Below are 26547 nucleotides of genomic sequence, written 5' to 3' on the forward strand. Positions count from 1 at the left end.
ACTTCATTTTCAAAAAATTACACATTCGGATGAAACAGTGATGGTTTAGGTATTCTATTAGCCACTTGATGAAGAAATTGTTTATTTTAATGATGCAATTAAATCAATAAATGCACCCCCCCCCCCCCCTCCCAATTCATTCTCCATGTGCTGCACTGTGGCATTGCCGGGCACTGAAAGTGTCCCAGCAATGCCGCATGCTGGAGGACATGTTATTTATTTCTTTGGCATGGGGGTGGTGTACCTTGAATGTATCTGTACTTGTTAAGTACATCGCATTTGTAAACATATTTGAACACCTCATGTAGCAACAGAAGGTATAAAGATGAATACAGAAACACACCAATAATCCAACAAACATATTCATATGAAGTTCCGTTATGTGTCATCCAACCTTCAAAACTTATTTTTATTCATTTAAATGTCGTTTTTAATTCCGAGTTAAAAACATGAGATTCGGGTTTTCAAGAACACCAGGAATTATGGAATAGTCGTTTCATAATGCAAAATTACAATCCTCACGGAAACTTGGGTGCTTCAACGCATGATTGCCTTTCATCGATCAGCCATCTTGTATGTTGTTGGAATGTAGCTTGAGTAGTGATTCTAAGATGCAGGCCACATCCTGCATGAAGCTATGAACTAATCCATATTCCCCAAATCTATACCATAAGAGAGCTGTTGTTTGTCTGTCTGTGTGTGTGTGACGCCATTTTTGTCAGAGATGACCGGATCTTTGTCAAACTTTCAGAGGTTCATCGGTGAGTGTTTTTGGCAAATCATTTTTTTAATTTTGAAAAAAAGAAAAGTTAGATTTTTTGTGAATTAAAAAAATTAATATATATATTCGCTCTATAGTGCCTGAACGTTTGTAGCTATGGGAAAGGTAATATAAATTAAATTATCCCCGATGAGTGTGTGTTACTTTAATACTAAATATAAGATTTTGTCCTCAGTAGGTATGGGGAAGTGTTTTTGGCACCCACAAAATAAAAAACACAAAGTGACGCAGGGCAATGCCGGGTACTCCTGCTAGTATTTAATACCCAAACCTCCTTTATCTTTTCATGCAAATAACACAGTCAAAGTGTAAGTATTTGCATTGTGTGTGTCAACAACATATTTTGCAATGTGGTTGGATGAGAAGTGTATGACCGTTTTCCACCCACGTGGGCTTGTCTCCTGGCCATATCCACACATTGCTGTAATTACCTCCTGGATGAATTGAAGAATAATATCCATGTCACACTTAGTTCCTTACATTGACTACATAAATACCATTGACTGGAATGTATTGGAATAATCGGCAGCCTCATTGAATTGTTGATGATGCCGATTTAAGAAGCGATATTTATTTGCCATCAATGCCATGCTTGAAAGGCAGCTCAGCAGCGAGTTGAAAGATCCAGCAACAATGGCTAAATTGCTCAGCTGTTGTGTCAGAATTTTGAATACACACACACACACACACACATATATATATATATATATGTGTGTGTATGTATGTAGTGTATATATTCGTATAATTTATGTGCATTATGAAATGCATTATGGTTAAAAAATTTTTTTCCCCAATTTGTTCCAATTTGAGTGAAAAAGCGAAATTTCCTGGACTACATCTTCAAAAAAGAAGAAATCCAAATGAGTACCATCTCCCAGAAAAGTTATGGAAACTATATTCTGGGATGTCAAGGGATGCATACTGGTTGAATTGCTGCCAAAAGTGGAAACCATCAACATGGCTCGCTATGTTCAAACACTCAATAAACTGAACCATGCACTGCAGGGAAAGCACCTGATAAAAAAGCTGTCATCTTTCAACATACCAATGCCAGACCTCACACTGTGCATCTGACACTGGAGGAAATATCAAAGAATGGCAGGGAATTGCTCCTCCTACCCCCGTACAGTCCGGCCTTGGCCCCCTCGGACTACCATCTGTTCAGCCCTTAAAATATCACATGAGAAGTCAGTACTAAGAAACCGACGAGGCAGTCCAGATAGCTGTGCGTCGTTGGTTGCGAAGTGTTGGAAAGGACTTCTACTGCAGCAGGATTTTAAAACTTGTGCAGCCCTGGCAGAAATGCGTGGATCATTCTGTAGATTTTGTTGAAAAGTAATGTGTTATGTCCAGTTACAATTAACAATATTGGTTTCCTTACATGTACCTTTGTTGTACTGTGAAGTCAACGTGCTCACGACTTTTAGTAGGGCCTTTATATATAAATAAAATAGCCCCTGGTGGGCTGACGATCATGTCACGAGGTTTAGTTCAGATATCTGCTGATTTGGGCCCCCCTTGGAAGCCCCCCTGATCCTCTGGGAAGCCACTGATACAAATATTGAAAAATCTGAGACCAGGCGATCCTGCAGACCATCGACTATAAGGGCTGTATCGGGGCTCAGAGCACTCAGTTCGTAAATAAGGGACGAGCAAGGATCCGAAATTTCGGGTGTAACCCCTAGTGGGAAGCCCCCATGATCCGAAATCAAAAAGTTGAAGCCTGAGCGATTGTGCAGGCTGCTGTCTTGTATGCAGGTGTCAAGTTTCAGAACAATCAGCCAGGTGATAAGAGCAGAGTAGCAAAAATAGCAAAAAGTTAATGGACAAATGGATGAACGGACAGACATCCAGACATCACGACGCATTTTGAAAGTTCATCTCTTCGAGAATTGGGATGAGATGGCCGAATAAAAGGAGTCTTGTTCGTGCGTGTATACTGCTTTTGCACACCCAAGAAAGAAAGAAATATCAAACCTGGCCGAGTCCAGGGATTGATCCGCTAGCTTATGAGTCAGCATCGATAACCACTTAGCCACAGCGACTTTTAAACAATAAATATATTTTTTTTATTATCATAAAGATCCCATCCTTATACAGACAGGAGGAAGCAGCACCAGCAGCAACACTGCAGACACTGTCGATTTGTTGTGTACATATATACAGACTTGGCATTTGATATGGAATATTTTTTTTGTGGGGGTGAACTTACTTTTCAAGATGTCTTAGAACCAAAAGTTCATTGGAATTATGTTGAAATTATTCTAGATTTTGTTAATGTGACGTTTAAAAGAAACAAAAACCACATTTGACATTTCGAAGCAAATAAATTGATCCTTGAAAGTGATGTAAACTGATATCGAACTCAATTCACGGACAGTACTGTGTTAAACTTCTGTGCGTTTTCCAGAAGTATCTCTTTATTTTGCACACTAGCCAAAAAATTTTTTTAACAAAAATAAAAGTTAAATTACGACTGGGATTACGGACAGTAAAATTACAGTTCAGTACTTCGTGTAACCCCCACGAGGATTCAGGAGAGCACGTACACGTTGAGGCATGCTGTTCACAAGATTTGCCAAGGTTTGGACAGGAATCGCTTGCCATGCAGTTACAATAGCCTGCCACAATTCATGCACAGAGGCAGGCTGCTGGTCCAAGTTGTCGATTTGACGCGTTAATTCTGCACACAAGTTCTCTATCGGATTCATATCCGGGGACATGGCAGGCCACTCCATATGCTCTACACCACGGTCAGCAAGAAAGTGTTGGATCATGCGAGCACGATGAGGCCGTGCATTGTCGTCTTGGAAGACAAAGTTTCCTCGAAAGGCTGCACGAACAAATGGAAGCAATGTTTCTTCCAGAATGGCCCTGTGCTTGAACTGGTTCAGGTTTCCATTCAGAACAACCAGGTCAGTTTTGCCCCCTGCATGAAAAGCAGCCCAAACGGTCAACCCACCACCTCCAGCTTGGACTCTTGACACTATACAATCTTCGTTTTAGGCTTCATGCACTTGTCTGTGCACTCGGATGTGGCCATATTGACGATAGACCAAAAATCTAGACTTGTCACTGAAGATCACGTGATTCCAGTGTCCTGGCTGCCATTGACGGTGCTCTCTGGCCCACTGCAATCAGCGCTGGCATTGCTGTCTGGTCAGATGTGGCTTTCTCAGGGGACGCCAGGCACGATAGCCTGCTTGAACCAGCCGTTGGTTGACTCGCCTTCTGGATACAGGCACATTTGTCAGTTGCTGCCACTCAGCCCTAAGCCGATTAGCTGACATGGTACGCCCATTGCGGAGTAACCGGTGCAGCTGGCGATCATCCCTCCTTGTGGTTCTGCGGGGACGTCCTGACCTCGGTATTGGAGTAGGGACACCCCTCTGAGCATTTCGTTTCAGCATCTTTGACACCTGACCTTGAGTGATGCCATACTGCCGAGCAATAGCACGCTGTTTCATGCCGGAATTTCGTAAAAACACCACTAAATGACCAATAGCATTGTCGAGTTGACGGACCATCTCCAGGGGAAGCGGCAATAACTTTTGTAGACGTGCAGCAGTTGTTTTCCACTAATACAGAATGCAACAACCCTTATATACCCGATTGTGAAGCCAATCGTCAAATGTACCTGTCCGTACATTTTGTCACGCCACCTGTGATATAATCCTGTTATTGACTTCTTGCTGCGACAGACAATCAGTGACATGGTTCTTTTAACAAAGAAATCACCGAAGCGTAAAAGAAACTCACCAGATTGATATACCGAGTTCAGAAAGTAAACCCAAGTCAAGAAAAAAAAAATCCCATATTAAATGCCAAGTCTGTATATATATATATATATATATATATATATATATATATATATATATATATATATATATATATATATATATATATATATATATATATTGTTGCAGATATGGGACTTGGCCTCAATATCCGCTTGTAAATACTCCCCTATTTCCCCAATACTCCCCAACTATCCCCAATCCCCCATTCCCTAGTCCCATTGCCTGTAAATAACACTCTGTAGAACCGACCTTCCCCTTTTTCCCCCATCAAATGTCGTGCCCAGGTCCACCGCATCTCACGTAGACAACTTTCGGACATCTTGCTAGTTATTCTTAGTCTATGTCAGTTAAGGACTCGTTTCCATTAATTCTGACTCTTCGTTGCACCAGAATGTGATTATATGGCACCAGTAGTGAGTTTAGGACCTTCCCATACCTCCTCCCATCTTCTTCCCCAAACAACAACTACAACAACAACTACAACAACAACTACAACAACTACAACAACGGCGCGCGCGGGGAGTGTGCGTCCTCACTCCGGCTCGGTTAGCCGCCATTACCCATGCGCTCCACGGGGTTACCACGAAGGGGCTGGCTGTCAGCTCCTCGTCAAGGGCGGAGCCTGGTAACCCCCCCGCACCCAATAAGAAGGGCGGACCGATTCCATCTGGGGCGGAGCTAACGAGCCGAGGGCGTGTCACTCCCCGCCGGATATACGCAGCGACTTACCGGATGTGAAGTGAGATGCGCCCCCGACTGAAGAAGACAAGTCGCGACCTTCCAAGCGCTGAGCGAGCTCCACGCATCGACCCGGTATTGCAGTACCTCCGAGAACGGTGCACCCCCTCCGAGAACGGTGCACCTTGAGCCATCGACGGCCCGCTTTCCTTGCCATCAATCCCCGTGTGAGTCAGTTTTTGTCCTGTTTATCTGTCGTCTGTCAGGGAATAAGATAAGTGTGTCTAAGTGCCTGTCTTTCTATGCTGTCCCTCTTGTAGTTGTAATCTGACCTTCCGCCCTAATATAACCTCCTCCGGAGGTCTTGAGAACTGAACCCTTGGTGTCGTGTCATTTTAACCCAGCCGTTGTGTCTTTTCCTTCATTGATTTAGCATAGCGCGACTTAGTCAACGTTCGAGCATAATCGGGTAACTTGTGCGGACACGGCGGCCATTCCGCTCGGCCCACCATAACATCAAAGTCGTGTCGGTAACAATTGGTGTCGAGGAGTGAGATTGGACCCGGAGCGCGTTTACGCGCTCGAAATTATAAAGGCGAAATTTGAATTTGTTTTACGAAAATAAAAACCCGAATTTTGAAAGTCGCGCTATGGCGGATCAAGACAGCTGGGTTCCGGTAGAGGAGAGTGAGGCAGGGTCGGTCCAGGACCAAATAGAGGGACGCGAGGAGAGCGAAGCAGCGAGGGTAGCAGACGCACAAATTAGCGTCGTTGCGCCCGACATGGCGGGCGCGCGAAATGGCGCCTCGCACATGGCCACGGCGCCCACGCCCGCGACCGTGGCAGCGCCCCTGGTGGATTCGAACCTTTTCCTCCTGCAAATGGGGGCCCTTATGGAGAGGCTAGAAGCAAAAATGGGGGTAATGGGAAACCAAATGGGGGTAATGGGGAACCGGATAGAGGCTCAGAGTGAGCAAATGGGGGTAATGAGGGACGAAGCGAGGGGTACCGGTGAGGGGTTAGACAATAATTTTAAGGGTTTAGACAAGAAATTTGGGAAGTTAGACGACAAATTTGAGGGGTTAGACAATAATTTTAAGGGTTTAGACAAGAAATTTGGGAAGTTAGACGACAAATTTGAGGGGTTAGACAATAATTTTAAGGGTTTAGACAAGAAATTTGGGAAGTTAGACGACAAATTTGAGGGGTTAGACAACGGGATAAAAGAAGTGAAAAATGGGTTAGAGGGGTTAGAAAACAGGATGGAAGGCAAATTGAGGGACATGAGGGACCAAGCGGAAAGGGAAGTTAAACAAATGGGGCAGCAGATAGAGGGGGTCAGAATGGGGGTAGAAACCAAACTGGATGCTCACAGGGAGGAAATGGAGCAGATGAGGGTGGCATCTGGGCAGGAGATGCAAGTGATGGGAGAGGAGATCAGAAGAGGAGTGAGTGAGGAGGTCGGAGGAGTGCGCGAGGAGGTGAGGCACTGTAAGGAGCACATGGAGAAGGAGGTGAGAAAGGGGACTGTAAAGTTACAAGGGGGCATAGAGGACCTGACGCAGGAGGTGGAGCAGCTGACGGTGGGACAGACGGAGTTAGTGGAGCAGGTTCAAAGGAACACTGCGGTATTAGGAGGTTTAAAAGCGACACAGAAAGAACTAAAAGATGACTTGGTAGCGACGAAGAGGGAATGTCAGATGGTACGTGAGGGACTGACAACGAGGCTGGACGAGGTGATAGAGGTAATGGAGACGAAGGACCGGCAGGTGAGGACGCACATGGAAACGGTCAAGGTAGCCTTGGAGGACGAGCTTGAGGAGACGTACCGGGGAATAAAAGAGGTGAAGCAGAAATTAGAAGAAGTGGAAGAAGGGATGAGCGAAATTAAGAAGCGACGGAGAGGGGATAAGAAGGAGATAAAGGAGGAAGTAAAAGAATTGGTCCAAAGTCTGTGTTTGGATCGTGATGATGTGCTCATTAACCGGATGAGGGATTCGCAGGTGATGGAGGAGAAGCGAAGAGGAAGAGGACCCGGTGTAAGTGGTGACCAATATGGTCGTGCGTATGATGCGCCAGGGGATTTAAGAAGCTTGGGGGTCGAGATGGACCCGGGTGTTCGTGAGAGGCCGTTGGTGAAGTGTGCGACAGGTCTGGTGTGCGAAAAAGGAGGTGTGCGAGAAAGTCCGACTCTGGGGTGTGTGAGGAAAAAGTGCGTGCCAAGGAGTGAGGGTGCTGGCGAGAGTGAGTCGGTCGTAGCGCGTGTGCGAGGGGGCACATGGAAGCGCGGTGTGGTAAGTGTTACAAAGGGTGTGACGGGAGAGTGTGCGCGAGAAAGGTGTGTGACGGACAGGTGCATGGGGAAAGAGTGTGTTGTCAAGAGTGGTGGTGAGAGGAGTGAGAGTGACAAGGAGCGTGAGTGGGAATGCACGCTGGAATTGGTAGTGAGGCACGTGGTTGGGTGTGCAAATGAGAGCACACCTGTGATTGTCACAGAGGAGGTGACAGAGGAGGGGGCGCGAAGAGGTGTGTTGGTGAGGTGTGCGACCAACGAATGTGTGCCAAGGTGTTCGGTGGTCAGGTGTGTGACCAAGTCTGTGAGTGGAATGAGAGTACCTGGGTGTGTAAGGAAAGGTACGACGAGGAGCATGGAGACGGCTGGATGTGTGAGCAAGGAACGGGCTGCGGGGTGTAAGAATCCAGGAGAAGCATCGACGGTAACCAGGTTAGAGGTTAGGTCGACTTTTAGCCGAAGCGGGCCCTCGGTGCGTGCTGGGCCTCGCGTGGAACGGCGGCGTCCGTGCTCCACTAGGCGGAGCGGGCAGCCCGATAGAAAGGGTCGTCATGGCGACCACTTTTTGTTGAGGCATTCCGGCAGGTCGAGATCGAGCCATGGGATGGCTCCGTGCCGAGATGGTGCGTGGGATCTCGGCCCGGGTAAACCTCCTTCCCTGCACCGAATGCGGGACGTATCCAGCCGCTGGCACAGAACAACCCGCATTCATGGCTTGGCTTTACGAAGCCGGGCTTTGGACGGGAATTGGCGCACCGAGAGGCATTAGTGAGTAGACTGGGTGATGAGGTTAGTGTTTTGGCCCCGAAATTAGAGAAAAACAAAATTTGATGATTGGCAAGGGATTGGCAGTAGTGATTGGCAGATGATGGGTAGTGATTGGCAAATTTTTGATTTGTTGCAATTTGATGTGCAAAATTGGTAGTGAGCGATGGGCCCGGTGGGTAAGGGGGGCATCCCTGCCACCCTTCCCATGGTGGGGGCAAAGGAGCAATAGATTATGGGGTGTATGGCAATGAAAACTAGCCCGGGTGGGTTAGGTTATATTGTAGGGATCTAGCGAAGATGACATTAGGTGACGTTAAGTTTAGTTAGTGACTGATACCTGTAGTGGGGACGCAGGTAGATTAGTATGGATGATAATGACGAGGGAGCGCAATAGTTTAAAGGGGCGACTGGGAAGCGCAAGTTTCAGAGGGGAGTAGTTAGAGGAGATGATGCCGTGTGTGTGAGAATTGAACAGGTGTGATTGCACAGGTGTGCAACTGGACAGGTGTGTGGAGCAGTGTATGAGTAGTGAGTGTGTGGATCAGCGCGTATGCGCTTGGGGAGAGAAGGGTGCAGGTGGCACCAGGTGTGAGAGCACAGGTGTGCAAGTACAGGTGTGTGGAGAGAGTTGGAGTAAGTGGTACGGAGTGGTGTGCATGGTGCGAAGGTGTGAATGGGGGAAGAGTGGACCCCCATCACGGATACCCGGGGCGGGTAGTGTAAGTGTTAGGTAGAGGGTACAGGTAAATTGTGGTTGGATATTGGCATCTGTGGTGCGGTTGCAGAATGGTGTTGTGAATGGGTGCATTAGTGTTGTGGAAATGGCTGGGCGTGTAGCCTGTTAGTGTGTGTAGTTGGTTGGGCACTCCACCACTGTGAGGATGTCGGCCAGGTGAGGCCGCAGGTGGGCTCCGGGAGCCGTTAGTGAGTGGGTGCCTGAGGATCCCGGGTGTGGATCGGGCAGCCCAGTGCCAGAGAGGGCACCGAGTGGGGAGAGCGCCAGAGGGCCTTCCCCAGGTAGTTAGGTTAGGGTGAGGAGCTAGGTAAGCTCGGGTGGCAACTGCAGTGGTGGAGGTGTGCAGGTGGGTAGACCCGCTGGGAGAGGTACACGTCGCGGCCCAGAAATTGTGCGAGGGCACCGGGAGATGAATCGGGGGAGTGAGACCCCAAATTGAAAAGCACCACAGTTTGGCCAATGGGAATTGGTTTTTAGAACCCATAGTGTAAGAGGGCCAATGGTTTGGCCGGAGAAAGACCCCGGGTAGTGTAAAGTTGTTAAAGTCATTTAGGAAATAGTTAGGATTGATGAACCTGTCGCACCATACGCAGCCACTTACCTGAGGTGATGATGATGACTCCACACCTGTGTTTTCTTTGTTTTGTGCAGGAAGGAGGATTGCTGTTGGATTGGTGAGACGCATCACGACGTGGATGAGACATTGGGGTGATTCCATCTCTCCCTCCCTCGGAGGGACTGATGATGAATTGGTAATGGCAAATTATGATGTTGAGTTGGAGATGGCAAATTTTGATGAAAGTTGAAAATGGCAAATTTGATTGGTTAGGAGGGAGAGAAGACGAATTTGGTTTATGGGAGGAACGGGGAAGACAGTAGGGATGTTTGTTGATTTGTAAAGTAGATGTTTATGGGTAGTGTTGTGTTTTGTGGATACAGTAAGGGGTAAGGGAGGGGCCATGTAGGTTACCTGGTGGGGGGGGGGGGGAGCGTACAGTAGGAACGTACCTGTCTCACCTGGTTCCCATGTGCCCCTAGTGTGCATTACCTTGTGTTGCGTGCACTTTTGCGCCCTTACCACCTTACTCACTTGTTTTCTTCTTTTGTCTCCCACCTCCGAGGATCTGGTTTTGGGGCAGAGAGAGAGGAGAGAGAGGTGCTGGCTCCGCAGTTGTGGGCCTGCACTTTCGCTGCTTGCTGCTTGGATCGATACACCATATGGACCGCAATGTTTGTGGCCACCCACAATGGACCGCAGTTCTTTTGCGGCCAAGCACCACCCATGGATGGACCTATGGGTCAACGTGGCACCTATGCCATACAGGTGAACCACTTTTAGTTGACACCACTGAAGGCCACAATACAGAAATGGACGCGGTTGGCGCCTTTCTTTATTTTTGAAAGAAGCCAGAAGGCCAAGTGCACCACACGAAGAGCAAGAGACACCTGCAGGGTTAGGGGTTGTTGAATTTATTTTTATTCATTGAACAATGGTGACTGCACCGGATGGTGCTGACCGTGTGATGGGGTGGTGCTTTTGGTGCTGGGAAGGGGTGCTCTGCACATTATTAAAGGCCGTAGGCCACAGAGCACTCGTGGGTTGGTGTATCGATGCTGGCATGCGTGCTCTCTCTATGCATAACATCTGCATGTGTTCCTCCAAAAACAGGTCCTGGATCGTAGTGTAAATATCAGCGTAGTCTTGTAAATAATGCTCCCTACCGGCTGTATGTTTAGTTTGCGAATTCTTTCCGGATTCGGTTATCCTGTGGGTGTGTTTCTGTGAGGAGAAGGGTGCAACGTCGCAGGGGGACATATTTACTCATTTGTGAATATCTGTAAAACTGTCGAACTCAGGGTAGAGTTAATAGTAGAGGGAACTACATCTGAGTGCCACACTAAAATAGGTAAAAATTTATCGGGTCGGGCGCCCCGAGGGTAGAGAAGGGTGCAATGTTGCGGATATGGGACTTGGCCTCAATATCCGCTTGTAAATACTCCCCTATTTCCCCAATACTCCCCAACTATCCCCAATCCCCCATTCCCTAGTCCCATTGCCTGTAAATAACACTCTGTAGAACCGACCTTCCCCTTTTTCCCCCATTAAATGTCGTGCCCAGGTCCACCGCATCTCACGTAGACAACTTTCGGACATCTTGCTAGTTATTCTTAGTCTATGTCAGTTAAGGACTCGTTTCCATTAATTCTGACTCTTCGTTGCACCAGAATGTGATTATATGGCACCAGTAGTGAGTTTAGGACCTTCCCATACCTCCTCCCATCTTCTTCCCCAAACAACAACTACAACAACAACTACAACAACAACTACAACAACTACAACAACGGCGCGCGCGGGGAGTGTGCGTCCTCACTCCGGCTCGGTTAGCCGCCATTACCCATGCGCTCCACGGGGTTACCACGAAGGGGCTGGCTGTCAGCTCCTCGTCAAGGGCGGAGCCTGGTAACCCCCCCGCACCCAATAAGAAGGGCGGACCGATTCCATCTGGGGCGGAGCTAACGAGCCGAGGGCGTGTCACTCCCCGCCGGATATACGCAGCGACTTACCGGATGTGAAGTGAGATGCGCCCCCGACTGAAGAAGACAAGTCGCGACCTTCCAAGCGCTGAGCGAGCTCCACGCATCGACCCGGTATTGCAGTACCTCCGAGAACGGTGCACCCCCTCCGAGAACGGTGCACCTTGAGCCATCGACGGCCCGCTTTCCTTGCCATCAATCCCCGTGTGAGTCAGTTTTTGTCCTGTTTATCTGTCGTCTGTCAGGGAATAAGATAAGTGTGTCTAAGTGCCTGTCTTTCTATGCTGTCCCTCTTGTAGTTGTAATCTGACCTTCCGCCCTAATATAACCTCCTCCGGAGGTCTTGAGAACTGAACCCTTGGTGTCGTGTCATTTTAACCCAGCCGTTGTGTCTTTTCCTTCATTGATTTAGCATAGCGCGACTTAGTCAACGTTCGAGCATAATCGGGTAACTTGTGCGGACACGGCGGCCATTCCGCTCGGCCCACCATAACATCAAAGTCGTGTCGGTAACAATATATATATATATATATATATATACATATATATATATATATAATATATATATATATATAATATATATATATATATATATATATATGTATAGATTTTTATATATATATATACGTATATATATATATATATATATATATATATATATATATATATATATATATATATATATATATATATATTGTTACGGACCACGGATTGGATGTTATTTACCGAGCGGAGGTAACCGCGGCCGAACAGTTGCTCCCCGTTTCTTCCCTTACACTCACCCGATTCACCCAGACGTTGGCCAAATCGCGCTATGCTAAATCAATGATGGAAAGGACACGACGACTGGGAAAGAGGAAACGACGCAAGGGGGGTGCAGTTCTCAAGACCTCCGGAGGAGGGTATAATTACAGTGGTGGAGAAAAGGGGGTAGATTACAAGGCAGAGTGAGGTAAAGACACAGAAGAGATGGGCACTTAAATACCGTCTTATCTAAACCCAGACAGACCACGGACAAACGGACAAGGTAGACTTACACAGGGATTGATGGCAGGAATGGACAGGTAGGTCGATGGCACAAGGTGCACCTTGGCTCGGGGACAGGATAAAGCACGGTTCAAAAGATGCAGGGAGGTCTCACAGCGCTCAGAGGTGGTCTTGCTTGCTCCAAGCTCAGCGCGCATCTGACGTCACCTCCCTCTCACTGCGCATGCTCAGCGGGGAGTGACACGCCCTCAGCTGGTTGGTTCCTCCCCACTGGGGCTGGTCCGCCGCTTCCATTGGGTGAGGGGGTTACCGGGCTCCGCCCTTGACGAGGAGCCGACAGGGAGCCCCTGTTTGGTAACCCCGTCGAGCACATGTCCGATGGCGGCTCGTTGGGAAGGCCTGGTGCCCTCCCACCACCCCTACCAACCAAGCCGGAGTGAGGACGCGCACTCCCTGCGCTCGTTGTTGTTGTTGTTGTTGTTGCTGAACTGTGAGGAAGAGCTGCGGGGAGGTATTGGGAGGTCCTAAACTTCCTAACAGTGCCATACAATCACATTCTGGTGCAACGAAGGGTCAGAATTAATGGAAACGAATCCTTAACTGACAGAGACTAAGAATAACTAGCAAGATGTCCTATAGTTGTCTTACATGAGATGCGGTGAACCTGGATGCGACATTTAATGGGGGAAATAGGGGGAGGTCGGGTCTACAGAGTGTTGTTTACAGAAAATGGGACTAGGGAATGGGGGATTGGGGAGAGTTGGGAAGTATTGAGGAAATAGGGGAATATTTACAAGCGGATATGGATGGATGCAAATCCCATATCCGCAACAATATATATATATATATTGTTGTGGATATGAGCATTGTGTTTTTTTTATTGTGTTTTTTATTATTATTGCTTTATTCTGGACCCTCCTTACTCCAGTTATGTATAAAGGTCAAAGGGCGTCCCATAATTAGGTCATAAACAATCACGTCAGCCAATCATAGATTTCCCCCTTGTTGATAGTTATATCTTTATTATGTGTATTAGGGTAAGGCCTTGTCTTCCATTAAGATGACACTCCATTGCACCAAGTGAAACCAGATAGATCCCCTTTCATTCCCATTCCCAAAATCTCCATTGCCAGCTACATCCCCTCCAAGTCTCCATTGCCAACCGCACTGGGCAGTTTGCCAGGTTTGTTACAGCAGTGGGTTGCTGATTTCGCCCCAAAGCCGCCATTAGGCATGTGCTCAGCTCGGGGAAGAAGGGCGTGCCCGCCCATCGTCATCAAGGGCGGAGCCAGAGGGCCGTGCCGACCAATCAGGACCGAGGCGAGCTGACCGATGGGCGTGTCCTGAAGGCCGGCGGCTTGATCGCCTGAGGCGCTATAAAAGCGCGCGCGCAAGAAGCAAGGACGTTGTTGTGGTTGCGTTGTGTGGTTGGACCAAGCGAGAGACGTTGTGGTTGAGTTGTGTGGTTGGACCAAGCGAGAGACGTTGTTGAGTTGAGTGGTTGGACCAGATGAGCTTTTACAGAAGCAGATGAGCTTTGACCAGACGAGAGAGACGAGTCCTGAAAAGAGCACGCGATGTCCACACAGCAGCAACAGCGGCAGCCACAGCAGCAACAACAGCAGCTTGGGGCCTGGATGGCAGTTTTGAGCAGGGCCGCGAAGGAACGGCGGCTGCGAAACGCGCCGATCGTGCTGCAGGACCCGTTGGACCTTCCTCTCCCTCCAGTCATCCACCTCCTGCCTTTCCATCCTTTTGTGTACGTGAGTTTGTTCTGTGTGTCTTGTCCCTGGGTATTAATTAAGTTTGTATAAGCTAGCGATTTTCACTGTGTCTCTAATATCTTCTGTAAATTATTTTCTTGTCTTTCCTTCTTCCTTGGTTACTTTTGAGCGTGTAAATAGTAAGAATAAATTTAGTAGTATTTCCAACCTTTTTTTGTCTTCTTCTTCTTCTTCACATCCGTGTCGCCTTAGTCTTTTCCCCATTGAATATCTGTGGCGCGATCCGGCCAACGTTCGGGAATCGGGTTAGTCGGGGTAACTGTTCGGCCGCGGTGCCATCCGCTCGGCAAACCAACATCTTATCCGCGGTCAGTAACAATTGGAAGTCAGGAGTTGGGATTCGAACCTGGGACTAAATTTATTTAGCCCAAATTTTGGAACACCAATTGTACTATTGGCAGTAACAATTGGTGTCGGGAGCGGGGTCGGACCCGAAGCGCGCTTAACGCGCCCAAAATTACAAGCTGCTGAAATTTGATTTGTTTTAAAGAAAAACCCGAATTTTGAAATCGCGCCTTTGCTAGTCAAGGCGATCGGATGCCGGTGGGGGAACTAGGAGAGGGGTTAGGAGTAACCCAGGATCAGAGGGAGGAGAACAATGAGGAGGTGGTTGAGGAGGTTTCAGGCGCGCAAAATGGCGCTCTCGCGCACGTGGTTGAAGGGTCCCAAAATAGCGGCGCCACGGAGGGCGAGCCCGCGGTGGTGGCTGGGGACGCTGGGCAAACCGGGTTTGACCTCAGATTATTCTTGACCCAACTGAATGCAAAAATGGATAGGATGGGGGGGCCAAATGGACAGCAAATTTGAGGGGTTAGACAATAATTTTAAGGGGTTAGACAAGAAATTTGAGGGGTTAGACAAGAAATTTGAGGGGTTAGACAATGGGATAGAAGGGGTGAAACATGGGTTAACGGGGGTGGAAAATAGAATGGCTGCTCAGGAGAATCAGATAGAGGGGGTGAAAAATGGGTTAAGGGGGGTGGAAAATAGAATGGCTGCCCAGGAGAATCAGATAGAGGGGGTGAAAAATGGGTTAAGGGGGTTAGAAAACACAATGGACGACAAATTGCGGGAAGTATTGGAGCAATCCGCCCGGGAAATCAAACGGATGGGGAACCAGATAGAGGAGGTGAAAATCGGGTTAGAAGGTAAATTGGATGCTCAGAGGGATGAATTGGGACAGATGAGGGTGGCATCTACAAAAGAGATGGAGGAGATGAAGGAGGAGATACGACGAGGTGTAAGCGAGGAGGTCTCGGGGGTACGCGAGGAGGTCTCGGGGGTACGCGAGGAGGTAAAGCGAGGGGAGAAGCGTATGGAGAAAGAGGTGAGGAATAATACGGCTAGGTTACAGGGGGGAATAGAGGGTCTGACGAGGGGAGTAGAACAGCTGACAGTGGGACAAAAGCTATGCACCGCTATGCACAAAAAGGTGCAAAAACAGATCCTAGCAACTACAGACCAATCAGCCTTCTCCCAATTATCAGCAAAGTCATGGAATCCATCATTGCTTCGGATATGAAATCTTTCCTCTTCTCCAATGGCTTGATCTCTGATCATCAATTTGGTTTCAGACCAGGTCACTCTACTCTGGACATGCTGCTTCTGCTGTCTCAACAATGGATGGAGGTCCTCAATGCCAAACAGGAAATTAGAGCTGTCTCCCTCGACATATCATGTGCCTTCGACACGGTCTGGCACCCCGCTCTGCTCACCAAACTCTCCTCCTTTGGTATCCATGGAAATCTCCACGCATGGCTGGCGGACTTCCTCTCTAGTCGTCGTCAACGTGTGGCCCTGAATGGGTTTCTCTCATCTCCTCTTCCTGTTCAGGCTGGAGTTCCCCAAGGCAGTGTTCTGGGCCCCGTGCTTTTTCTGGTCTTCATCAATGATCTCTCTGACTCTCTTGAAAATCCTCTCTATCTCTTTGCTGATGACTCCACTCTCTGCAGCTCCATTCCTCTTCCCTCAGATCGGCAGTCTGCAGCCTCCACACTCTCTGAAGACTTGGACAAAATCACAGACTGGTCAAACAAGTGGAACATGTCTTTCAATCCTGACAAATCTCACACTCTTACTATGTCTCTCCGAAAAGATCGACTGGACAACCCTCCCATCTACTTTCTCAACAATCCTCTCCAAGAAGTTCTGTTGCTCAAGCTTTTGGGTCTCACTATCTGCCATGATCTTTCTTGGGAAAACCACATTTCCAAGCTGGCCTCCAAAGCCAGTCGCCGACTGGGCATCCTCCGTCGTGCGAGGTCCTTCCTCGGCACACCTGAGCTCCTCACCACATACAAGGCTTTCATCCGCAGCTCAATGGAATACTGTTCTCCCCTATGGGCCGGTGCTCCTGCCTCACACCAAGCTCGGCTTCACGCTGTTGAAACCAAAGCTTTCAGAAATATTGGAATCTCCCGCGATGAAGCTATCTCTGAGGGCCTTTCACTCACTTACCGCAGGCAGGTAGGTGGTCTTTCTGTCTTCTACCGACTCCTCTCCGGCCTTGCACCCCCAGCTCTCTCTGTGCTCTGTCCCCCAAATATTCCTACAGGTCGCACAAGATCTGCCAGCAACCCTCTGATGGTTAAACTGCCGAAATCTCGGCTCTCTGCTCACCTTCACTCTTTCATTCCTCTTTTCTCCCGCCTCTGGAACAAACTCCCTCACTCCCTTCAATCCCACTCCTCTCTCCAGGTCTTTAAAACAGCTGTTCACCACCATCTCTTATCTTCCCCCATCCAAAACCTTGATCTTTTCTACCCCCGCTAATTCACCCCAGATCCACCTTGTTTGAAATTCCAACTTCTTTCCTGGAAGTCCTGGCAGTGTCCATATGTTTTATACCTCTCCCACCGCCCCCTTCCCATGCCCCCCCCCCCAAAGCCCTCGCCCTCTCTCAGATCTCTCGATGTCTCCATGTCTCTCGGTCCCTGCTCTCAAATGTTGTGTTTGTGTCCTTCCCCCTCTCTCCCCATCTTGTCTACTGCTCCCGATGTTATATGTTTTATGTGTCGGTTTGTCTTTTTGTGTGATTAATCAGCAAAGTTCACCCCAGATCTCCCCTGGCAAACCAACATCTTATCCGCGGTCTGTAACAATATATATATATATGTTTATATTTATATATATATATATATATATATATAATTATATATATATAAATATATATATATGTTTATATTTATTTATATATATATATATATATATATATATTGTTGCGGATATGGGATTTGGCCTCCATCCATATCCGCTTGTAAATATTCCCCTATTTCCCCAATACTCCCCAACTATCCCCAATCCCCCATTCCCTAGTCCCATTGTCTGTAAACAACACTCTGTAGCCCCGACCTTCCCCTTTTTCCCCCATTAAATGTCGTGCCCAGGTCCACCGCATCTCACGTAGACAACTATAGGACATCTTGCTAGTTATTCTTAGTCTATGTCAGTTAAGGACTCGTTTCCATTAATTCTGACTCTTCGTTGCACCAGAATGTGATTGTATGGCACCGTTAGAAAGTTTAGGACCTCCCAATACCTCCCCGCAGCTCTTCCTCATGGTACAACAACAACTACAACAACAGCGGCGGCGGCACGGGGAGTGTGCGTCCTCACTCCGGCTTGGTTAGCCGCCATTGAACATGTGCTCCGACGGGGTTACCACGCAGGGGCTCGCTGTCAGCCCCTCGTCAAGGGCGGAGCCCGGTAACCCCCCGCACCCAATGGAAGCGGCGGACCGATTCCATCTGGGGCGGAGCTAACGAGCCGAGGGCGTGTCACTCCCCGCTGGGCATGCGCAGGAAGACGGAGGTGACGTCAGATGCGCCTCAGCTTGAAGGAAGAGAGACGCCACCAACCAAGCGCTGAATACCTCCCCGCATCGCTGGACCGGACCGTGCTGTATCCTGTCCCTGAGCCAAGGTGCACCTTGAGCTATCGACTGCCTGCCCTTCCTTGCCATCAATCCCTGTGTAAGTCAGTCTTGTCCCGTTTGTCTGTGGTCTGTCGGGGATAAGATAAGACTGTGTCTAAGTGCCCATCTTTTCTGTGCTTTACCTCTTGCCGTGTAATCTACCCGTTTCTGCATAACCAATATTATATCCTCCTCCGGAGGTCTTGAGAACTGTACCCCTTGTGTCGTTGCCTTAATCCCAGCCGTTGTGTCCTTTCCTTCATTGATTTAGCATAGCGCGATTTGGCCAACGTTCGAGTGGAATCGGGCGGGATAGGGTTCTAATCGGGGAGTACCTGTGCGGACGCGGTAATACCAAACCGCTCGGTAAACTAACATCTAAAACCGCGTCTGTAACAATTGGTTGTCAGGAGTTGGATTCGGACCTGGGACTAAATTTGTTAGGCCCAAATTTTGGAACACCAATTGTACTATTAGAGTAACAATTGGTGTCGAGGAGTGAGATTGGACCCGAAGCGCGCTTCACGCACTCGAAATTATAAAGTACCGAAATTTGCTTTTGTTTTACAAAAACCCGAATTTTGAAAGTCGCGCTATGGCAGATCAAGACGGCTGGGTTCCGGTAGAGGAGAGTGGGGTAGAATCGACCCAGGACCCCAGGGACGAAGTGGGGAAAATGGTGGAGGAGAGTAAAGAAGGTGTGGTTGAGGGAGTATCAGACGCACAAAATGGCGTCCTCGCGCATGTGGGTGTAGCGGCACCAAATTTTGCCGCGCCCTTTGTACCAACGGTGGAAGACATGCAATTAATTATGGCTGAAATGGAGGCCCTTTTGGACAGGAACAGGGAGCGATTGTTAAACCAAATGGAAGCAATAACGAACGGATTGGGAAACCAAATGGAAGCAATAACGAACGGATTGGGAAACCAAATTGAAGCAATAACCAACAGAATGGGTGACCGCATGCAAAAATGTGGGGAGACCATGGATCGCATGGTGGGCGAAAGGGTCCCAGGGGTGCACGAGGAGGTAAAGCGGGTCGAAAAGCGCTGGTTGAGCGAAGCGGAGGAAAGCACGGGTACAATGACGGGGGTAGAAATAGCGACACGGGGTTTGGAAAAGCCGGCGACCGATGAGGTAGAGGGTGTTTTATTAAAGCCAGCGGTCGTCGAGGTAAATAAAGAAAAAGCAGTGCTGGGAATTAAAATTGAAGAGATGACGGAGGTAGCCCGGGAATTGCAGGGAGAAATGGAAAATGTGCAAAGTCCCTGCTCACATCACGATGCTGTGCTTAACCCGAATGGAAGTTTGCAGGTTTTGGTGCAGGGAGGAAGAAGAACCCCGAAGGTGAGACGTGCTGTAAAATTGTGCGGGTAGATTTTGTAAAAGGATGTTTAGCGACAAAAGAATTGTCGCGCGCTTGGGATCGAGGAAGCATCTGGGCGTTGGTGGAGGGTCCCGTGTGAGTGGAAATGGCACGCGTGGGAGGAAAAAGTGTGCGTCGGCGAGTGGGTGTGTTATAAAGTGTGGGAGTGAAACCGAGTGCGAGCGAGAATGCACGTCGGGGTGTACGGAGTGTACGTGCGAGGGTGAGAGTGACACGAGGAGTGAGTTGGTGGTGGAGCGGGTGCGAGAATGCACGCTTGGAATGGTTGAGGGTGTGCGAGGAAGCACACCTGAGTGGGTCATGGCGCGAGTGTGGGAGAGCCCATCTGAGCGCGTTAGTGGGTGGATGCCAGAGTGTACGCCCATGGTGAGTGTTACGGAGGACGTAACGGAGGAGAGGTGTGGACCGAGGTGTGCGCGAGAGGTGTGGTGTGTAACAGGGATAGCGTTGGTGGAATGTACGGACGGCGTTGGAACGCCGGGTTTTGTGAGGGTGAAAGGGGTAGCGTATGCGTGTGAGCATGCAAGTAAAGCATCGACGGTAACCGGGTTAGCGGTTAGGGCGACGGATAGCCGATGCGAGCGCTCGGGGCGCGGCGTGCTTTGTTGGATGCAGGGCCCGGCGCGGATCGAAGCTGCGTCGCTTCTCTTCGAAGCGTCGTTGCCGATTCGGGCTTGGCCCCGCCCCACACGGTCGAGTCCGGGCTTTGGCGGGCGAGGCGACCGGTCCGGTTCAAGGGCGAGTGGGAGGAGGCGGAACGGTGCCCCCTCGTGGGGACGGGGTTCCGACCGGGAGAGATTGAGCCATCGGGCCCGGGACCGCAAGGTGCCGCGCCGAGATGGTGCGTGGAGCCTCGGTCCAACCAAACCACCTCCCTTGAACCGAAAGCCGGACGGATTCAACCTGCAGGCGACCAAACCACCCGAATTCATTGCTCGGCTTTACGAACCGAGTTTAATGATGTCATGACGCACCGAGGCTAGGATATAGCGGACTGTGATGATGATGGTAGTGATTTGATACGAAATTTATAATAGTGGGTAGAATTGGCAGTAAATGGAAAATTTTTGAATTGGTTGGAATTTGGACAAGCAAAATTGGTAGTGGGAGATGCCCGATGTGGAGGGATGGCAAATCCACCATCCCTCACAGTAAGGTGGGGCAAATGCGCTATAGTTTATGGGGTGTATGGCAGTGAAAACTAGCCCGGGTGGGTTAGGATATTGATAGGGACCTAGAAGATGACATTAGGTAACGTTAAGGTTTAGTTAGTGACTGATACCTGTAGTGGGGACGCAGGTAGATTAGTGTGGATGATAATGACGAGGGAGCGCAATAGTTTAAAGGGACGACTGGGAAGCGCAAGTTTCAGAGGGGAGTAGTTAGATGAGATGATGCTGTGTGAGAACTGGACAGGTGTGTGGAGCAGTGTGGAGCAGTGTATGAGTAGTGAGTGTTGTGGATCAGCGCGAATGCGCTTGGGGAGAGAAGGGTGCAGGTGGCACCAGGTGTGAGAGCACAGGTGTGCAAGTACAGGTGTGTGGAATATAGGGAGCAGAGAATGAGTGGTGTGGAGAGAGTTGGAGTAAGTGGTACGGAGTGGTGTGCATGGTGCGAAGGTGTGGATGGGGGAAGAGTGGACCCCTTTCACGAGTACCCGGGGCGGGTAGTGTAAGTGTTAGGTAGAGGGTATAGGTAAATTGTGGTTGGATATTGGCATCTGTGGTGCGGGTGACAGAATGGTATTTGGATGGGTGCATTAGTGTTGTGGAAATGGCTGGGCGTGTAGCCTGTTAGTGTGTGTAGTTGGTTTGGGCACTCCACCACTGTGAGGATGTCGGCCAGGTGAGGCCGCAGGTGGGCTCTGGGAGCCGTTAGTGTCAGTGGGTGCCTGAGGATCCCGGGTGTGGATCGGGCAGCCCGTGCCAGAGAGGGCACTGAGGGGGTGAGAGTGCGAGAGGGCCTTCCCCAGTTAGTTAGGTTAGGGTAAGGAGCAGGTAAGCTCGGGTGGCAACTACAGTGGTGGAGGTGTGCAGGTGGGTAGACCTGCTGGGAGAGCTACACGTCACAGCCCAGAAATTGTGCGAGAGCACCGAGTGTTGAATCGGGGGAGTGAGACCCCAAATTGAGAAGCACCACAGTTTGGTCAATGGGAATTGGTTTTTAGAACCCATAGTGTAAGTTGGCCAATGGATTGGCAGGGAAAGACCCCGGGTAATGTAAAGTTGTTAAAGTCATTTAGGAAATAGTTAGGATTGATGAACCTGTCGCACCATACGCAGCCACTTGCCTGTGGTGATGATGACTCCACACCTGTGTTTCTTTGTTCTGTGTTGCAGGAAATGAGAATTGCTGTTGGATTTGTGAGACGCATCACGACGTGGATGAGACATTGGGGTGATTCCATCTCTCCCTCCCTAGGAGGGACTGATGATGAATTGGTGATGGCAAATTTTGATGTGGAGTTGGAAATGGCAAATTTGATTGGTTAGGAGGGAGAGAAGACGAATTTGGTTTATGGGAGGAACGGGGAAGACAGTAGGGACGTTTGTTGATGTGTAAAGTAGATGTTTATGGGTAGTGTTGTGTTTTGTGGATACAGTAAGGGGTAAGGGAGGAGCCATGTAGGTTACCTGGTGGGGGGGGGGGGGGGCGTACGGTAGGAACGTACCTGTCTCACCTGGTTCCCATGTGCCCCCAGTGTGCATTACCTTGTATTGCATGCACTTTTGCGCCCTTACCACCTTACTCACTTGTCTTCTTCTTTTGTCTCCCGCCTCCGAGGATCTGGCTTTGGGGCAGAGAGAGAGGAGAGAGAGGAGAGAGAGGTGCTGGCTCCGCAGTTGTGGGCCTGTACTTTCGCTGCTTGCTGCCTGGATAGATACACCATATGGACCGCAATTTTTGTGGCCGCCCACCATGGAACGCAGTTCTTTTGCGGGCAAGCACCACCCGTTGATGGACCTCTGGGTCAACGTGGCACCTATGCCATAGAGGTGAACCACTATAGTTGGCCCCCTGACGGCCACAATTTAGAAATGGACGCGGTTGGCGCCTTTCTTTATTTTTGAAAGAAGCCAGAAGGCCAAGTACACCACATGAAGGCAAGACCAGCGGCAGAACATCGGCCGGCTGCGACACCACCGGTGATTATTGAACACTTTATTGGTGCACCGGATGGTGCTGACTGTGTTATGGGGTGGTGCTTTTGGTGCTTGGATGGGGTGCTCTGCACATTATTAAAGGCCGTAGGGCCACAGGGCACTCGTGGGTTGGTGTATCGATGCTGGCATGCGTGCTCTCTCTATGCATAACATCTGCATGTGTTCCTCCAAAAACAGGTCCTGGATCGTAGTGTAAATATCAGTGTAGTCTTGTGTAAATAATGCTCCCTACCGGCTGTATGTTTAGTTTGAGGATTCTTTCCGCGATTCGGTTATCCTGTGGGTGTGTTTCTGTGAGGAGAAGGGTGCAACGTCGCAGGGGGACATATTTACTCATTTGTGAACATCTGTAAAACTGTCGCACTCAGGGTTGAGTTAATAGTAGAGGGAACTACATCTGAGTGCCACACTAAAGTAAGTAAAAATTTATCGGGTCGGAACACCCCGAGGTAGAGAAGGGTGCAATGTTGCGGATATGGGATTTGGCCTCCATCCATATCCGCTTGTAAATATTCCCCTATTTCCCCAATACTCCCCAACTATCCCCAATCCCCCATTCCCTAGTCCCATTGTCTGTAAACAACACTCTGTAGCCCCGACCTTCCCCTTTTTCCCCCATTAAATGTCGTGCCCAGGTCCACCGCATCTCACGTAGACAACTATAGGACATCTTGCTAGTTATTCTTAGTCTATGTCAGTTAAGGACTCGTTTCCATTAATTCTGACTCTTCGTTGCACCAGAATGTGATTGTATGGCACCGTTAGAAAGTTTAGGACCTCCCAATACCTCCCCGCAGCTCTTCCTCATGGTACAACAACAACTACAACAACAGCGGCGGCGGCGCGGGGAGTGTGCGTCCTCACTCCGGCTTGGTTAGCCGCCATTGAACATGTGCTCCGATGGGGTTACCACGCAGGGGCTCGCTGTCAGCCCCTCGTCAATGGCGGAGCCCGGTAACCCCCCGCACCCAATGGAAGCGGCGGACCGATTCCATCTGGGGCGGAGCTAACGAGCCGAGGGCGTGTCACTCCCCGCTGGGCATGCGCAGGAAGACGGAGGTGACGTCAGATGCGCCTCAGCTTGAAGGAAGAGAGACGCCACCAACCAAGCGCTGAATACCTCCCCGCATCGCTGGACCGGACCGTGCTGTATCCTGTCCCTGAGCCAAGGTGCACCTTGAGCTATCGACTGCCTGCCCTTCCTTGCCATCAATCCCTGTGTAAGTCAGTCTTGTCCCGTTTGTCTGTGGTCTGTCGGGGATAAGATAAGACTGTGTCTAAGTGCCCATCTTTTCTGTGCTTTACCTCTTGCCGTGTAATCTACCCGTTTCTGCATAACCAATATTATATCCTCCTCCGGAGGTCTTGAGAACTGTACCCCTTGTGTCGTTGCCTTAATCCCAGCCGTTGTGTCCTTTCCTTCATTGATTTAGCATAGCGCGATTTGGCCAACGTTCGAGTGGAATCGGGCGGGATAGGGTTCTAATCGGGGAGTACCTGTGCGGACGCGGTAATACCAAACCGCTCGGTAAACTAACATCTAAAACCGCGTCTGTAACAATATATATATATATATATATATATATATATATATATATATATATATATATATATATATATATACATACATACATACATATATATATATATATATATATATATATATATATACATACATACATACATATATATATATATATATATATATATATATATATATATATATATATATATATATATTGGCTGCGTGTTGTGATGGCCTAGGGTGCGATATTTAATAATTAATAAAAGGAGATTATATTACTCAGGGGGATATTTACAAGTGAAGGGGGTTCCCAAATCTGTAACAATATGTATATATAATTATATATTGTTATCTAAACATATATATTTATTTATTTTTATATATATATAAATATATATATATATATATATATATATATATATATATATATATATATATATATATATATATATATATATATATATATATATATATATATATACATACATACATATATATATACATACATACATATATATATATATATATATATATATATATATATATATATATATATATATATATATATATATATATATATATATATATATATATATATATATATATACAGACTTGGCATTTAATATGGAATATTTTTTTTGGGGGGTGAACTTACTTTTCAAGATGACTTAGAACCAAAAGTTCATTGGAATTATGTTGAAATTATTCTAGATTTTGTTAATGTGACCTCTAAAAGAAACAAAAACCACATTTGACATTTCGAAACAAATAAATTGATCCTTGAAAGTTATGTAAACTGATATCAAACTCAATTCACGGACAGTACTGTGTTAAACTTCTGTGGGTTTTCCAGAAGTATCTCTTTATTTTGCACATTAGCCAAAAAATTTTTAAACAAAAACAAAAGTTAAATTACTACTGGGATTACGGACAGTAAAATTACAGTTCAGTAATTCGTGTAACCCCCACGAGCATTCAGGAGAGCACGTACACGTTGAGGCATGCTGTTCACGAGATTTGCCCAGGTTTGGACAGGAATCGCTTGCCATGCAGTGACAATAGCCTGCTGCAATTCACGCACAGAGGTCGGCTGCTGGTCCAAGTGGTCGATTTGACGCGTTATTTCTGCCCACAAGTTCTCTCTCGGATTCATATCCGGGGACATGGCAGGCCACTCCATATGCTCTACACCACGGTCAGCAAGAAAGTGTTGGATCATGCGAGCATGACGAGGCCGTGCATTGTCATCTTGGAAGACAAAGTTTCCTCGAAAGGCTGCACGAGCAAATGGAAGCAATGTTTCTTCCAGAATGGCCCTGTACTTGAACTGGTTCAGGTTTCCATTCAGAATAACCAGGTCAGTTTTTCCCCCTGCATGAAAAGCAGCCCAAACGGTCACCCCACCACCTCCAGCTTGGACTCTTGGCACTATACAATCTTTGTTGTAGGCTTCATGCACTTGTCTGCGCACTCGGACGTGGCCATCTTGACGATAGACCAGAAATCTAGACTCGTCACTGAAGATCGCGTGATTCCAGTGTCCTGGCTGCCATTGACGGTGCTCTCTGGCCCACTGCAATCGGCGCTGGCAGTGTTGTCTGGTCAGGCACGGCTTTCTCAAGGGACGCCTGGCACGATAGCCTGCTTGAACCAGTCGTTGGTTGACTAGCCTTCTGGATACAGGCACATTTGTCAGTTGCTGCCACTCAGCCCTAAGCCGATTAGCTGACTTGGTACGGCCATTGCGGACTAACCGGTGCAGCTGGCGATCATCCCTCCTTGTGGTTCTGCGGGGACGTCCTGGCCTCGGTATTGGAGTAGGGACACCCCTCTGAGCATTTCGTTTCAGGATCTTTGACACCTGACCGTGAGTGATGCCATACTGCCGAGCAATAGCACGCTGTTTCATGCCGTAATTTCGTAAAGCCACCACTCCATGACAAACAGCATGGTCGAGTTGACGGACCATCTCCAGAGGAAGCGGCAATAACTTTTGGAGACGTGCAGCAGTTGTTTTCCACTAATACAGAACGCAACAACCCTTATATACCCGACTGTGAAGCCAATCATCAAATGCACCTGTCCGTACATTTTGCCACGCCACCTGTGATATAATCCTGTTGTTGACTTCTTGCTGCGACAGACCATCAGTGACATGGTTCTTTTAATAAATAAATCACCGAAGTGTAAAAGAA

At 48.3% G+C, this 26547-nt stretch overlaps 1 protein-coding gene across 1 annotated transcript in view; it reads right to left on the reverse strand.

The window, feature by feature from the left end:
• The window catches only part of LOC137428138 (polycystin-1), a 211301-nt gene that overhangs the window by 84824 nt on the left and 99930 nt on the right, over positions 1-26547 (reverse strand). The gene's annotated exons all lie outside the window — the stretch shown is intronic.

The sequence above is a fragment of the Myxine glutinosa genome, chromosome 5 (assembly GCF_964187855.1).
Source record: "Myxine glutinosa chromosome 5, kmMyxGlut1.1, whole genome shotgun sequence".
NCBI lineage: Eukaryota > Metazoa > Chordata > Myxini > Myxiniformes > Myxinidae > Myxine > Myxine glutinosa.